The sequence below is a fragment of the Ambystoma mexicanum genome, chromosome 1p (assembly GCF_040938575.1).
Source record: "Ambystoma mexicanum isolate Mex_15411 chromosome 1p, UKY_AmexF1_1, whole genome shotgun sequence".
In the NCBI taxonomy this organism is placed as follows: domain Eukaryota; kingdom Metazoa; phylum Chordata; class Amphibia; order Caudata; family Ambystomatidae; genus Ambystoma; species Ambystoma mexicanum.
In genome coordinates this window covers 1,294,488,261-1,294,501,874 of record NC_090921.1, presented here as the reverse complement: position 1 = coordinate 1,294,501,874, position 13,614 = coordinate 1,294,488,261, and positions in this window count along the sequence as shown.

Sequence of the window (13,614 nt, the reverse complement as noted above, 5' to 3'; positions counted from 1 at the left end):
GTGATTGCAGAAGTTGGCCAGAGCAGGAGCCAGGGAGTCAATGTGTTTCTTGATGGTTTTGGAGGAACAGGGATGAACCTGTTTTGATGAGACTTTCATAGATCGGACTTCTCTAGAAACCTCGTTTGGGGAGAACAGGGGAAAGGCAGAGAAGGAGGGAGGAGAGGTGGCCAAAGAAGGGCCAGAGGAAGAGCAGGAGTAGAGGGTGAGAGGAAGAGAGAGAGGACAGGGTGTCCTGAGTTTTAGAGATGAAATGAGAAGCCAGAGCCGTGCAGAGGGCTTGGGAGGGGACAGGAGAGGTAGAGACTGCAGCAGGATTGGCCAGTTCCTTCCAGATTTTGAAGAGTTTGGCCGAGTTGTTAGATGCCGCAGAGATGCAGGCTTGGATGTGAGATCTCTTCTTGGTGCGGACAGAGAGCCGGTATTGCCTTTGGAGCAGGCGGCAGGCCAGTTTGGCAGAGGATGTACCAGAAGCACTCCATTTCCTCTCAGCCACCCTGCACTTGCGTTTGAGGGTGACGAGGTCTGAGTCGTACCAGGCGTTGCACTTGGCTTTGGGCTTCAAGCGGATCCTCATGACAGGGGCAAGAACATCGATAGTATCAGATATAGCAGAGTGGAGCATTGAAAGGGCTGTGTCAGGGTGTGAGTATCCAAAGGGGGAGGAGGGCAGAGAAAGTGTCGGTGAAAGCCTCAACTGAGGCACGCTTCATGGGTCGGATGGCAGTGCTGGACTTGGCTTGGCCTGAGGGGTAGAGATGGTGAGCTGGGAGGAAAGGAGAAAGGGATCACTCCAGGAGAGAGGAGTGGCGAGAGGGATCGAAAGGGGAAGTCTGCAGAGATCAGAACATCCAGAGGGTGCCCTGCAAAGTGAGTCAGGCCAGAGGGGAGAATAGAGAGTGAGAGAGAGTCGCAGAGGTTGTGAAAGCATCCGGAGGAAGGACAGGAAGCATCCAGGTGGATGTTAAAGTCTCCAAGAAGGATCTGCATGAGTTTACCATCGCAGAATGGTCTGCGACAGAAATGTCCGCATGGGAAATGTATGCAACACAGAAATGTTCGTACATTTCCCATGCGGACATCCATTAACATCACAAAGATGCAAACTCACACCCACACACACACACACACACACTCACTCACACCCCCAACACACCCCCACCCACCAACTTACCTTCCCTTCAGACACACTGTGTCCCTGCCGCGCCGGTTCCCTTTCACGTCCGTGATCAGGAACCGGCGCTGCAGGGTCCTTTTCTTTTTTTGTATTCATTTTTTTACTTTGGGTGAGCTGCGGGGGGGGGTCCTCTGCAACCCCCACCCACTTAACTGTATATTTCTTTTTTATTGGCAGGGAACTGGGGGGGTATTGGGGGTGACACCCACCAGGGCCCATACCCACCCCACCGAAACTACTAAACACATACCACGAAAAGTTTGCAATTTTGGCATTTAGAACTTTTTGTGGTGTGTGTTTTAGGTCTTTTGGTGGGGTCAGTCATTTTTATTCAGACTTTTCGTCCAGAAACCTCCAAGGAGGAGGAGTTGAGTGGTGGCCGATAGATGGTAGCCACAGTAAGGGAATGGCTAGGCGAGAGAGAGAGAGAGCCTGCAGACGAGGCATTCGAAAGAGTAGTAGGCCTGCGTAGGAATGACAGAGGCAGGAATCCACTCGAGGAAGATCAGGGCTACACCCCCTCCTGAACGGTTGGACCTGGGCGTGGAGAGGATCTTGTAGCCGTCAGGGAGGAGAGTGTCAAAGCTTGTTACAGAGCTGGCTGTGAACCATGTCTCAGTGAGACCGAGGACATCGAGGTCAAGTTCCTCCAGGAGGTGGCAGATGTCAGAGGAGTGTTTGACAGCTGATCGAGAGTTAAGAGTGGCAATATGGAGAAGGTTGCCATCCTTGAAAGACTTCCGGGGAGGGGTACGAATCAGAGGTACGCCCTGCAGAGGTGTAGAAGAGGCCCGAGGGGGGGCAGAGGAGGAACAAGTAAAGGGCAAGGCAGCCAAGGAGGAGACAGCGGGGGGAGCCAAGGAAGCCGTGGAGGGAAGAGAGGGGACAGCAGGAGAAAGAAGGAAATTGATGAGGCGCGGGAAGCGTCTATCAAAGAGAAGATTGGCCTGAAGGCCTTGGACCAAGACGGTACCATCAAGTAAACATTAATGATGACCTTAGAGGAGTGGAAGGAGGCCAGGAGGTCCTCCCACCGGGTGCCACCATCAATGGGCGAAGAGGAGAAAGGAGAGAGGACAGAGACCATATGAAGAGTCCATAGGTCTGGCGAGGGAACGACAAAGAGGATGTCGGTGAGGGTTTGCCTAGAGGAGGCACTGGTATAGGTGTCAGAGATAGGGAGGCTTGGGTTGGAGACCAGGATGTCCTTTTTAAACTTCTTCCTACCAGATTTAGTGGGGAGAGCAGGATAGTCGATAGAGGAGCAATTAGAAAAGATAGGAGAGACAGAGAGCACCATAGAGTAGGTGGGGATAGGAGAGAAGAGGAAGGGGGGATGATGAAGAAGGGGTAGGGGTGGGTAGAACACTAGGGCAGGATGCAGGGAGGGGCACAAGCAGATGAGACAGGGAGAGATGAGACAATTGGACAAGACGACAGGGGCTCAGACAATGGTAGAAAGTTTGCTAGATGAATGCTATGCTAAGAAGTAAAACTGCAGAATGGCACTACTTTCAAAATGTTGTTTAGATACTGGGGGAAAAACACACCTAAGTATGAGTCCTGTATAAGGGAGAAAGGGCGAGTTTCACAATGCAATACTTTCACAATGCAATTTCTTTTAAATATCCCTAGAAAACCACATCTAAGTCTGAGAGTCCTGTATAAGGGGAAAGGCCTAGGTTTCACAATGCAATTTTTTGCAATGTTCTAGTCAGTATTCACCGGTGCTTAAAGTGGCATAAGAAATCGAGGTGTGGGCCTCATAGTCATATTGGGGGAGCGGTGTTCCACTGCTTTTATTTTTTATTGTTAACAGCTCCACATTTTGTAGCCATTTTCATCATTCCGGAACTGTTCTTTGTGAAGTTAAAGCACGCTTCTCCATTTTACCACAGATATCAGTTACAGCTAAACTGAAATCCGTTTCAACTCAATTGGCTGTAAAGCAGCATGACTGCAAACCTTCAAAAATGTGTTTCCTTCCTAGTCTGTCCTCCGGAATCACAGTTCCACAGGTTTTTTGGTACACCTCTATCACTGGTGCCCAAGAAGTGTCTGGCACAGCCTAAGAATCGCAAGTAGATAAAAAGAAAACGTTAAAAGACTTGTGGCTTGAGTGAGTAAAGGAGTGGCCTTACAGACACGGTTGAGTTTTAGTTCCTTCCATGAAAGTAAGACAAATCTATTTTTTAAAAGTATGCTAAATATATTGTTAGCCAGCAGTCAAAAAAATCAACAGAAATAATCATAATTACAATTTTAAAACTAATCTAAATAGATCCAGTTCTTTTGGAGGAAATCTATAATTACATTATTCTAACGAGAAGACTTCAATATAATATGTTGCAAAATCCAAAGTATGTATTCTATTTTTAATTCTCTTCAAAGAATTGCACACATAATCAAATAGGTGATGTGGTTCTAAGCATGGGTGAGGGGGACATCTACTGAGCAAGTAGAGTATTACCTAGGTTGACCAGATTTTAAAATGAAAAAGTCGAGACAGGGCAACTAACATAAATGTAGGACTAAAGTGGCTTCAGTAGCATAGCTCTCAACCATTTGTGTCACAAAGGCGGGTGAAAACACCCGATTTTATTTTTGGCGGGTGAGAGGCCCATTGAAATGAATGGGCGTGCAGGAGGCTTGGCGGGTGAGTCAGCTGTTTACAAGGCGGGTGACACCCGCCAAAAGCGTGTGAGTTGAGAGCTATGCAGTAGTGTTTGGACGAGAAGGGGGTTTAAGTGCTACTGTTCAAATAAACAAATATTTTAAATGATGTATCACTAATTTATCACAAACTAACACTATTTTGAGTTGTAAAATGCAGCATTTCATCTGTGCAAGCTGTGCCTGCCAGCTATGAAGACTTACTACCAAAAACAGGGACCACTGCGGTTTCCAATGGAAATATAATCTTGACAAAGTGGGACAGAGCTCCAATTTCTGGGAAAGTCCCGGTAAAACCGGGACATCTGGTAACCCTAGAATTACCACTCACCAATTATTCCTTCCCTTTTAGCACAGAGAAATCAAGTAGGGAGCACCGGTTGAGCACTGGCTGGAGCACATTTTTTGGACCTTGCATGAGCTGAGCCCCGCACCAATTAAAACCCTAGTATCCACTAAATTAGGGAATACCAATGATTTGAAGAAAATGTGGCAGGTCCGAAATTACAGCGTACTCAAAAAAAGTATTACAATATAAAGTTCACAACAAAGGCACAGGATGGGCTAGGAAATGACCCTCCAATCCACCAATAATTACTAGCTGCCATGGCCGATGGAAGTCACGACGAGATCAAAGACATTCATAAAGTGACAGTCGGTGTTGCTCTACACTGCCTCATGAAACTTGTCATTATTCAGGAGGGTTATGTTGCGATGTTTTTAGGAATGCTGCTTAATGTCATTTTTTTGTTCCTTGTAATTGTTAATATTGAATCGCGAATGCAAGTGGAACTGCCGTGGAGCCGTTTGGCTGACTTGGCAGAGAGTCTGCCAGAGCGCTGTGTGGTGATAGAAAGTATTGCCACAGAAGAAGCAGAGCAGCAATCGTTCAACTACTTTTGCCTAGGAACCGTTTTGGCTCGGTAATCGTCTGACGGCTTCTTGTGGTTACAAAACCACCCGGCATGCGCAACAGCACATGTTAACGCAAGTGGAAGTGAAGTGAAGCAGTTTGGTAGTTTGGCAGGCGGTCCAGGTCCAAAGAAACAGTTACAGAGGGGCTGAAGTTTTTCGTTCGTTACTGACTCATTAAATTGTTCATCAACTCAGCGAGGAAATGAGCTCCATTTACTCTCTGTGTAGCCACGACAAACACTCTGAACAAACTAGTGCAGAGCAGATATTGGAAATGGCTAGGAACTTACACCTCCCAATTTCCCCAAATGGAAAAGGAGGAATTAATGGTAGTACATGGTGCCGCCCCAAAGAGGATTGAAGCACCAAGGCATAACAGGGCAGAGGGGCCAAGCCCCCCGCCCCCACTCTGCCTGCTGCCTCCCTAGTGAGGCACGGGCAGGAAAAGAAAGTGAGGCCATATACCATAAATATGGCCTCTTTGAATGTTCGCTCCCACTGAAGCAGGATCAGCATTGTCTAGGAGGTAACTGCAGAGGACGGGGGGAGCGGTACGTTCCCAAACTGTGGCTCGTCGAGCCCCACCCTCTTCATTGGTTAGTACCCTTCCCCCGCTTACCTCATGTGTGTGGGGGCTATAAGGGGAACGGTTGGCAGAGCGTCTCCGTCCGGGCATGACTCGCGTGTGATGCCGCAGGGGAATATACTGTACAAAGTAGAGGAAATGCAAGAGACGTGTTCCAGTGGCGCATCAGCCGATGGGCACCAAGCTCGCCAGCATCTCCCCCGGTTAGTAGATGTTAGGGGAATGCATTGTGCTCGGCTGTCTGAGAACTGTTAGGGCGCATTGGTTAAGGCCATGCCTCAATGCGGTGCAAAGATTCTCATTAAGTACCAGGCAAATGACAATATGTATTGTAAGTTATAGAGAAAAGTAGACATTTTGCAAGGTTTGCGACATGCAAGCAGTTAGCGTAGTGGAGAAGGTTGCGTCTGTGAAGAAGGCAACCACGGTTCGCATATCGATGGTGGCATATATATTTCACTGTATAAAAAGGAATTCTGGGGTTGGGCGCATGAGAACGGTAAATTGATGGCGTGTAGTGAAAGGGGAACCTGCACCCTCCTGGGGCCAGCCCTTAGTGCAAATAATCACTCCTAATCACTTTCCCACACAAGTAAGAATCTATGCGAGGCACAATGAACTCAGTCTGGACGAAAGCCAATCACACAGAAGATTTGATGCTTGCATTTATTACTACAGTGACTAAGTAGAATCAAGCAGCAGTTTTCAATAGCATGGGAATTAAATTGCAAGCTAAATATTACGAATTATCAGTCACAGATGAATATACAATTCTTACGCTCCTAGGAATTGTAGATGCTGAATCGATAGAATCACGCCCAGGACCCACGCCACTCAGTGTGCCCAGCACCGCTCAGGGACTGGCCTAGCCCCCAAAAGCCTGCACCAGAGCGGGATGTGTTGCCAGGAGCCTCTGCCCTCTAGTGCTGGCTGGTCATCCAGGCACTGTTTCTCTCCGTGCGCGCATCTTGCAAACAGCCCAGGAAGAGTCCTCCCCTAACTGGCCCAGGTAAAGTTCTCTTATTAGGGGCTGCACGTCCATCACTATGACGTACCAGCTCTTCGAGAATCATCTTGGCTAAAACCTTCCATGCAGCAAAACATGTTTTTGACTGGAAAGTTACTGCCAGTGTTTGGCTCTCAGGCTCAGTGTATTATGTTGTGGGAAGCTCCTTTCTACATTCCATTGTTATCAGTGCGCCTGACACGCGCAGAGCGCAAAAGAGGATGGCAGTGTCTGGCTCCTAAACACTGCACAGGGCTTCTTGGAAAACCAGATATTTTATGTCTCCAGAAGGGCCTTCACAGTTAACCCCTTGAAAGCGTGTTAGCTCACTCAGTCTTAGGGGCCTGGCTGGTTCAGCATTTTCCTCCACGCTTCGAATAAGCTCTAAATACACACAAGATAGCTCAGTAGATCAACGCAAGTGCAGGCCAATGCAAGTGCCTAGATACTTTTCATCACATGGCGGTCCCTTGGTTAGGGCCCGTCTGTGGGCTGTGAAGATCTGCACATATATTGCACTGGTCTACTCTCCAGCCCCAAAGTCGGAGACCACTGCATGTCAGGCTGCTTGTCCCCCTGGCTGGCAGGACTGTGATCCGGCCCACGGAGCGTTCGCCCACACCTTCTGACAATCATTAGAGTAAACTTCAGGAGGCGAGTCAGGCGGAAGATATTCAGGGACTGCCGAGAGATGCAGTCCCGAAGCCTCGCCAGGCACCTAGCAACAGCAGATCACAGAGGAGTGATGACTAAAATCCCCAAAAGCACCTACAGGAGACGAGAACCCAGTGCCTGCTAATAAGGGAAGGGAAAATGTGTCATAGACAGAAGGGAGGAAAGCCAGTTGCACCAAACCTGTCACTTTCCTGGCTCTATGCTACAGGGCTCCTCCTTGTTATTTCTTCTTTCTCTTCCAAATGGCCGCGGCAATAGTTTGGAGTTGATTATGAATGGAGAATAGCACAGGGGCAACTTTCTGGTCTTGGATGCAAGACCACGCAGAGCAACAGAGATTTGAATCCCAGATCTGCTGTTAGAATCCAAACTTCGGTATTAAGTGCTTTATAAAAAATGATTAAATAAATAATTTGCAGTTAATAGCCCCCCATGTGAATAATGCTCTGATTACTTACTGGTAATCTTCATTAATCCTAGTCCTACGTTTCCTCGTCAATGTACTTACCTCATGAGGCCCCTGCCTCCGACACAGGACCTTCTTCTATTTATTTATTTATACCCCTCCCCTTAATCCACGCCATCCAGTTTAACATAACCAAGCCAGATCATGGGACCTCCCCTGCAGGGAGGGAGAGGAGCGTCATCAGTACTGTGAAGAGGAAGAGTAGGACTAGGAGTAATGAAGATTACTGGTAAGTAATTAGAGCATTACCTCTATGACCACTCTTCCTCGTCCCAGTACTTACCTCATGAGGCATACCATAGCAGTAACAGGGAAAAGTCCCAATGAGACACAGCACCAGAAAGTGCAGAACAAAAATACAGACTTTTAATAACTCCAAATTCACATACCCACCGACAAAACCCCAACCCCGAAGGAACCATCCCCAGAGTGGGAGACATTGAACCGAGAGTGGTTGATAAAACTGCTCTGATCTGCCCAGGTGGCTGCCCTACAAATCTCCTGCAGAGAAACCCCCCAAACCTCTGCTGGAGCGACCCTGATCGTGCACAGGCACAGGCAGACCAGAAGCCACATAGGCCATGGAGACAACAACACAGATCGATTAGCTAATGAAAACTACCAAGGCCTTTTGACCAGCCCCAGCCGGACCAAAAATAATCAATAGACTATCATATTACCGGAAAGGGGCAGTCCGAGCCAAATACTCCAGAAGAAATGCCCGCCGCACATCAATGGCATGCCAAACCACCTCTTCCGGCATTCGAGGATCCTGAAAAAAAGCAAGGAGAACCAGATCTTGAGAAGTGTGAAACCGAGACACAACTTTAGGTAGAAACTTCGGATCACACCGCAAAAACACAGAGTCTGGCAGCACCCTAAGGAAAGGGGGTGACACAAGAGAGTCCCAATCTCCACCAGCCTATGGGCAGATGTGATAGTGATAAGGAAAGCAGTCTTCAGCGTAAGGTACTTGATGTCAATTTCAGAAATGGGCTCAAAAGGCGGCCCCTGAAGGAACTGCAAGACAAGGGGGAAGACCTTTATAAGTATAAGGACGGGAAGAAGAAAGACCCCGGTAGCAACTTCCCTACCCACACCTCCCCATCCAGGTGGCCATCAGAGTCCCCCAAGAAGAATTTGATGGAGGCCCATTGGGACCGAAGTGTGGAGATCGCTAGCCCCTTGTCAAAACCTTCCTGGAGGAACTGGAGAATAGCTGGCAGACCTAAATGCATGGGGGGGGGATCCCAGACCAGCCACATAAATCTTGGAAGTGGCCCCAGTGCCTGCCATACGCCTTCAGAGTAGAAGGTCTACAAGCATTGATGATAGATTCGATCACAGGACCTGAAAGCCCCTGAGGCATCAACTGAGACTGTGCAATAGCCATACTGCCCATTGAATTTGCCAGACCCCAGACCCACCTGCAGGGGACAAGGCCACTTTGGAATCAGCCACGGTTCCCGTGACTGAAGTTCCAACCAAGAGGGGAACCAGCTCCAGCGGGGCCAAAATGGAGCAACCAATAACCCAGTCGACCCAGTCTCCCTGATGTGCTGAACCACCCTGGGAAGAGAGGGAGAGGAGGGAAAACCGGGAGCAGAAGAGGGGAACATTCGCAAAGACCGGAAAGGCAAAGACATCCAGAACGTGGGGCCCAAACCTGACACAGATCTCTGCAAATACCCTGTTTGATAGAACCAGTTCTGCAGAGGATGGGCAGCTGAGAAGATCTGCTCGAACATTGTCCACCCCCTTGACATGTGAGGCTACCAGGGACACCAGATGTGACTCCCCCCGGGAACCTATCTGAGCTGCCAGAGCATTCAAGGAGCGGCCGGACCCCCCCGGGCGGTTGACATGTGCCAATGCCATGGTATTGTCCGTCCAGACCAAAACTGCCTGGCCTTCCAGAAACACCCTGAAGTACACTAGGTCCCGGAGAATGGTGCACAACTCTCTCCAATTGGATGACCGACAGCCCTCCTCCAGAGCCCACATCCCCTGGCCAGAGAGGACGCCCAATGTTGCTCACTAACCCCTTCTGCTGGCGTCTGTAGTAAGAGTGGTCACAGGAGGAAGGACCAGGGACATCCATGCCTAGAGATTCAGAAACCCCAACCACCACAGTAAGGCGACCCTCAGAGCCAGAGACACTGGGATCAACGCCTCGTAAGCTTGAGAGGCGGGGAGCCAGTTGGAGAGTAGATAAGACAGGACGTAATACCACAGGACGTAAATGAAGATGAGCCCAAGGAACCAGAAACTTGCAAGATGCCATGTGCAGCATGATCCAAGACATACTGCCTCCTGAGAACCCTGCCCAGAACAGCCAGCAGGTGATTGACCCTCTCCTGGGACAGAAAAACTCTCCCCATCCTGGTGCAAATCTGAGCCCTGATGAAAACCAGATCCTGAGAGAGCTCCATCTGAGACTTCTGCCAGTTCACCAGAAACCCCCTGTCCTGCAATGCCTGGCCGACCAGCTGAAGATGAGTCGGGACTGTCCGCTGGAGGGCTGCCTTGACCTACCAGTCGTTGAGGTAGGGAAAAATCTGAATGCCCCTCAGGTGCAGATGCGCCACCAGGGGAGTCACCATCGTGGTGAACACCCTGGGGGCAGAACACAACCCAAAAGGGAGCACTTGGAACTGAAAATGCCGGGATCCCATTGCAAAACGGAAGAACTTCATTTGGCAGGGGCGGAGAGCCACGTGATAATATGCATTCTGGAGATCCAGATAAGCCATCCAGTCCCCTCTGTACAATATCGGGAGAATGTTCTGCCAAGTCTCCATTTTGAAGTGTTCCTTCCGGACGATGCAGTTCAGAGCCTTGAGGTCCAAGATGAGGCGAGACGTCCCTCAAGATTTGGGGACCAGGAATACCTGCAAGTAGAAACCCCAACCCTGAAGCGGGAAGGGAACGGGCTTGATAGCCACCTTCAGTAACAGCTCGGAGAGACCAGTTGCCACAGCCAACCTCTTGGTCAAAGATCTGGGAACAACAGTCCAAACCATGCAATCCTGGACAGGAGCAGACGGGAAGTTCACTTGATAACCCCTCTGAACGGTGTGCAGAAACCAGGAATCCGAGCAACACCGAGCACCACCTGTGCCATACAGGAAAAATCAGCCAGAGACGTCCACCCAACGACTTCTGTACCAGACCCGGACAAGAAGAGCAAGGAGGACCATGGGGCCCCCTTGTTCTCTTAAAAGAGTGGGAGGAGGAGCCACGGAAAGACCGTCGGTCCCTGCACCCGCACCAGAGGAAGACTTCTTGACCGTCGAGGTAGATTTGGATCATAACTTGTCAGCCTGTTTATCAGCATGAAACACGTTATGCACTTTGTCCTCAAGCAAATGACCAAAATGTTTGGACCCTTCAAAAGGAAGGTTAAGGACAGCAGCCTTCTGAGAACCTTCCGTTTTCCAATCCCGCAGATGCACATGCCCCCGGGCCGTCACACCAGCATCCATGGCCATGGCTGCGCCACGCACACTGGACAAAAGTTCAACCTGACGCTGCATCTCTGTCAGCAGAGGGGTACAGTCAGAGCACCCATCCACAGCCTTTTTCAATTTCTTAAAACCACTCAGCACAGTTTCCACAGTGTAGAAGCCGTAGATATTTGCCCTGAGGGCCAGATGTGCACCAGCATGAACCTTCTTTAAGCTGGGATTAACCCTACAGTCCACCGGGTCCCGGACAGCTGCCTCCTCGGCTGACATAGAGGAGCGACCCACCAGACTGGCGAGGATATCATCAACCTCAATTGAATCCGAGGGCAACGTCTCCCCCCTTTCAATGGGTAGAGTTTGGCCCTAAAGCAGGGCATTGCAATCTTCTCTGGATCATGCCATTCCCAAAGGATCATGGCCCGGATATCGGAAACCAAAAGCATCCCCATCCTTGGGGTTTGCGTATACTGGCGAATAGTGGGGTCAGCCCCCTCAACTGGTACCAAGGGCTGCGAAAAAAAACCCATGCAGTCCCAAACTTGAGCAAGCACTTCCTCCACCTCTTGCCTGCCCAGATATTTCCCTTCTGCATCAGCTGATGTGCAACAGGAAGCGGCAGAGGAGGACTCAGCGCCAGAAGATGAGGATGAGGAGAAAGACCAAAGCCAGCGCTTGTGCCCATGTGCATGGCTACGACTCCCTCCAGTATGCTGCCTTACCAACGTCTTTAAATCTTTCCTGGATAAAGAAAAATGCCTTGATTTCTTCCTTTTCCCTCTATGAAGCTCAGGTGAAGAGGAAGATGAGGAAGAAGAGAGGGCAAGGTGCCTGAGTTTTGCCGAGGGCTTTCCCATGGTGTGCCTGAACAGCAAACAGAATCGCCACTTGCTGAGCAGAAATTTAAAACTGTACGCCAGGAAAACAAACCACCAATGGGAGAGAACAATGTATCCCCTTGGGAACAGGCCGTTTGGTATTAGAGTTTCCCTTCCATCGAAGAAACAAGAAAAATTACCCCCTCCCCTCCGGAGGTGGAGCCAACCTGCCCCCGGAAGGTATATCAAACAGCCGCTATGCCGTGCTGCAAAGGAAAGCTGCGCCAGCCAAGCGGTAGGAGAAGAGGCATGTCAGTACTCCCCACATAGCCCCCACCTCTTTACCATACCCCAGGGCCATGCGGAACCAGGGTGGTGATGCCTCCACCCCGGCCTTGGCCAGGCGAAAAGCTGGGCAAGGCTTCCTGCTCATCCGGGACCCAAGCCCCGAAGGGGCCCCAGGAGCATGCCGCACCTGGAGGGAACTGAGTCCTGGCCACACAGCCCCATCAGGGGGCCAGCAACCGTAGCTCCCCAGAACCCCAAACCGGGAACCATCCAACCTGCCGGAGGCAGGAACATTTAAACTAGATGATGTGGATTAAGGGGAGGAGTTATAGGGAATAGAAGAAGGTCCTGTGTCGGAGGCAGGGGCCTCAAGAGGTAAGTACTGGGACGAGGAAGAGTGGAAGTGAAGGTAATGCGAAATGAACGATACGAGAGGACGGTTTGTCTTACATATGTTAAATGTCAGGTCATTGTTTTTATAAAGATAAACTCGGATGCATACACTGCGAACAATACAGGGCAAGTGAGATTTTTGGGATAACAATACAAGTTCAAATAGAGGCCTAGAGGGATGCTTGCGTGGCATTCCACAACGCAAGTCATTGAGGATTTATGAGCGGGGCTTACGGTTACATAATAAATGATGGCTGCCTCGAATGGGCTAGCTAGGAAGGAAAACCAGGCTGCCAGGGCCAAAGGCCCTGTGACAAAGGGGACACACAATGGCTGTATAGAATGGCCAGCTGTTTTCACGCTGATTCAGTGATTAGACATTCAATTGCGTATTTTGGGTACTGCCTATAGGATAAATTAGTGACATAAAAATGTTATTTACTGGACAACGTGCAAACAGTTGCTGCATCCTTGCACACACTTGAGCGAGTGTTTAATCCTGTAAAAGTTGACGGGCTGCTCGGGAAAAAGCTCCCATTGCGTTTGTAAGGTGTGCACTCCTTATATATGTTTGCTGCAAGCAGAGTTTGGGCAGGATAAGAAAAGGTTTCAGGTCTTGCGTATCATTTGTTATACATTGTCTAATTATGTTTTAGTTGATTGACTTGTCGGGTACGCACCAGGGAGCATAGCCAGGGCAATGGGTTACTGCAATTATCATGTTAGGTTGTACCGGGGCATACCCAGCACAGTTTGCAAAGCCGGGCTAAGCAGAAACCCCCAGATGCAGCGTATAATAGGATACCAGACTGTAAATTTGCAAACGCTGCGCGTTTCGAATGGTAGGGTTTGTTTAATGTATTAGAACAGCTCAGTGGGGTAGAGGCCACCAGGGGGCGCAGGCGTGATGGCTGCCTGATCGTTCGGCTCCCCTGAAGCCCCGAGAGATTTGTGGAGTAAACTGCGATAAAAGGAACGTTATCCTCCTACAAAGGCTGAATTCAGGTGGGGGAACTCCTGGGGATTCCGGCGATACCTTCCCGAGCTCTGGGGGTGCCCAGGTCCCTGAGATATTTGGCTTGGAGCTTCCGCGCTCCCCCTCCCCCTCCAGGCCCGTGCCGCGCACGAGGGGAAGCTCCGTGGCCGGGCCCCT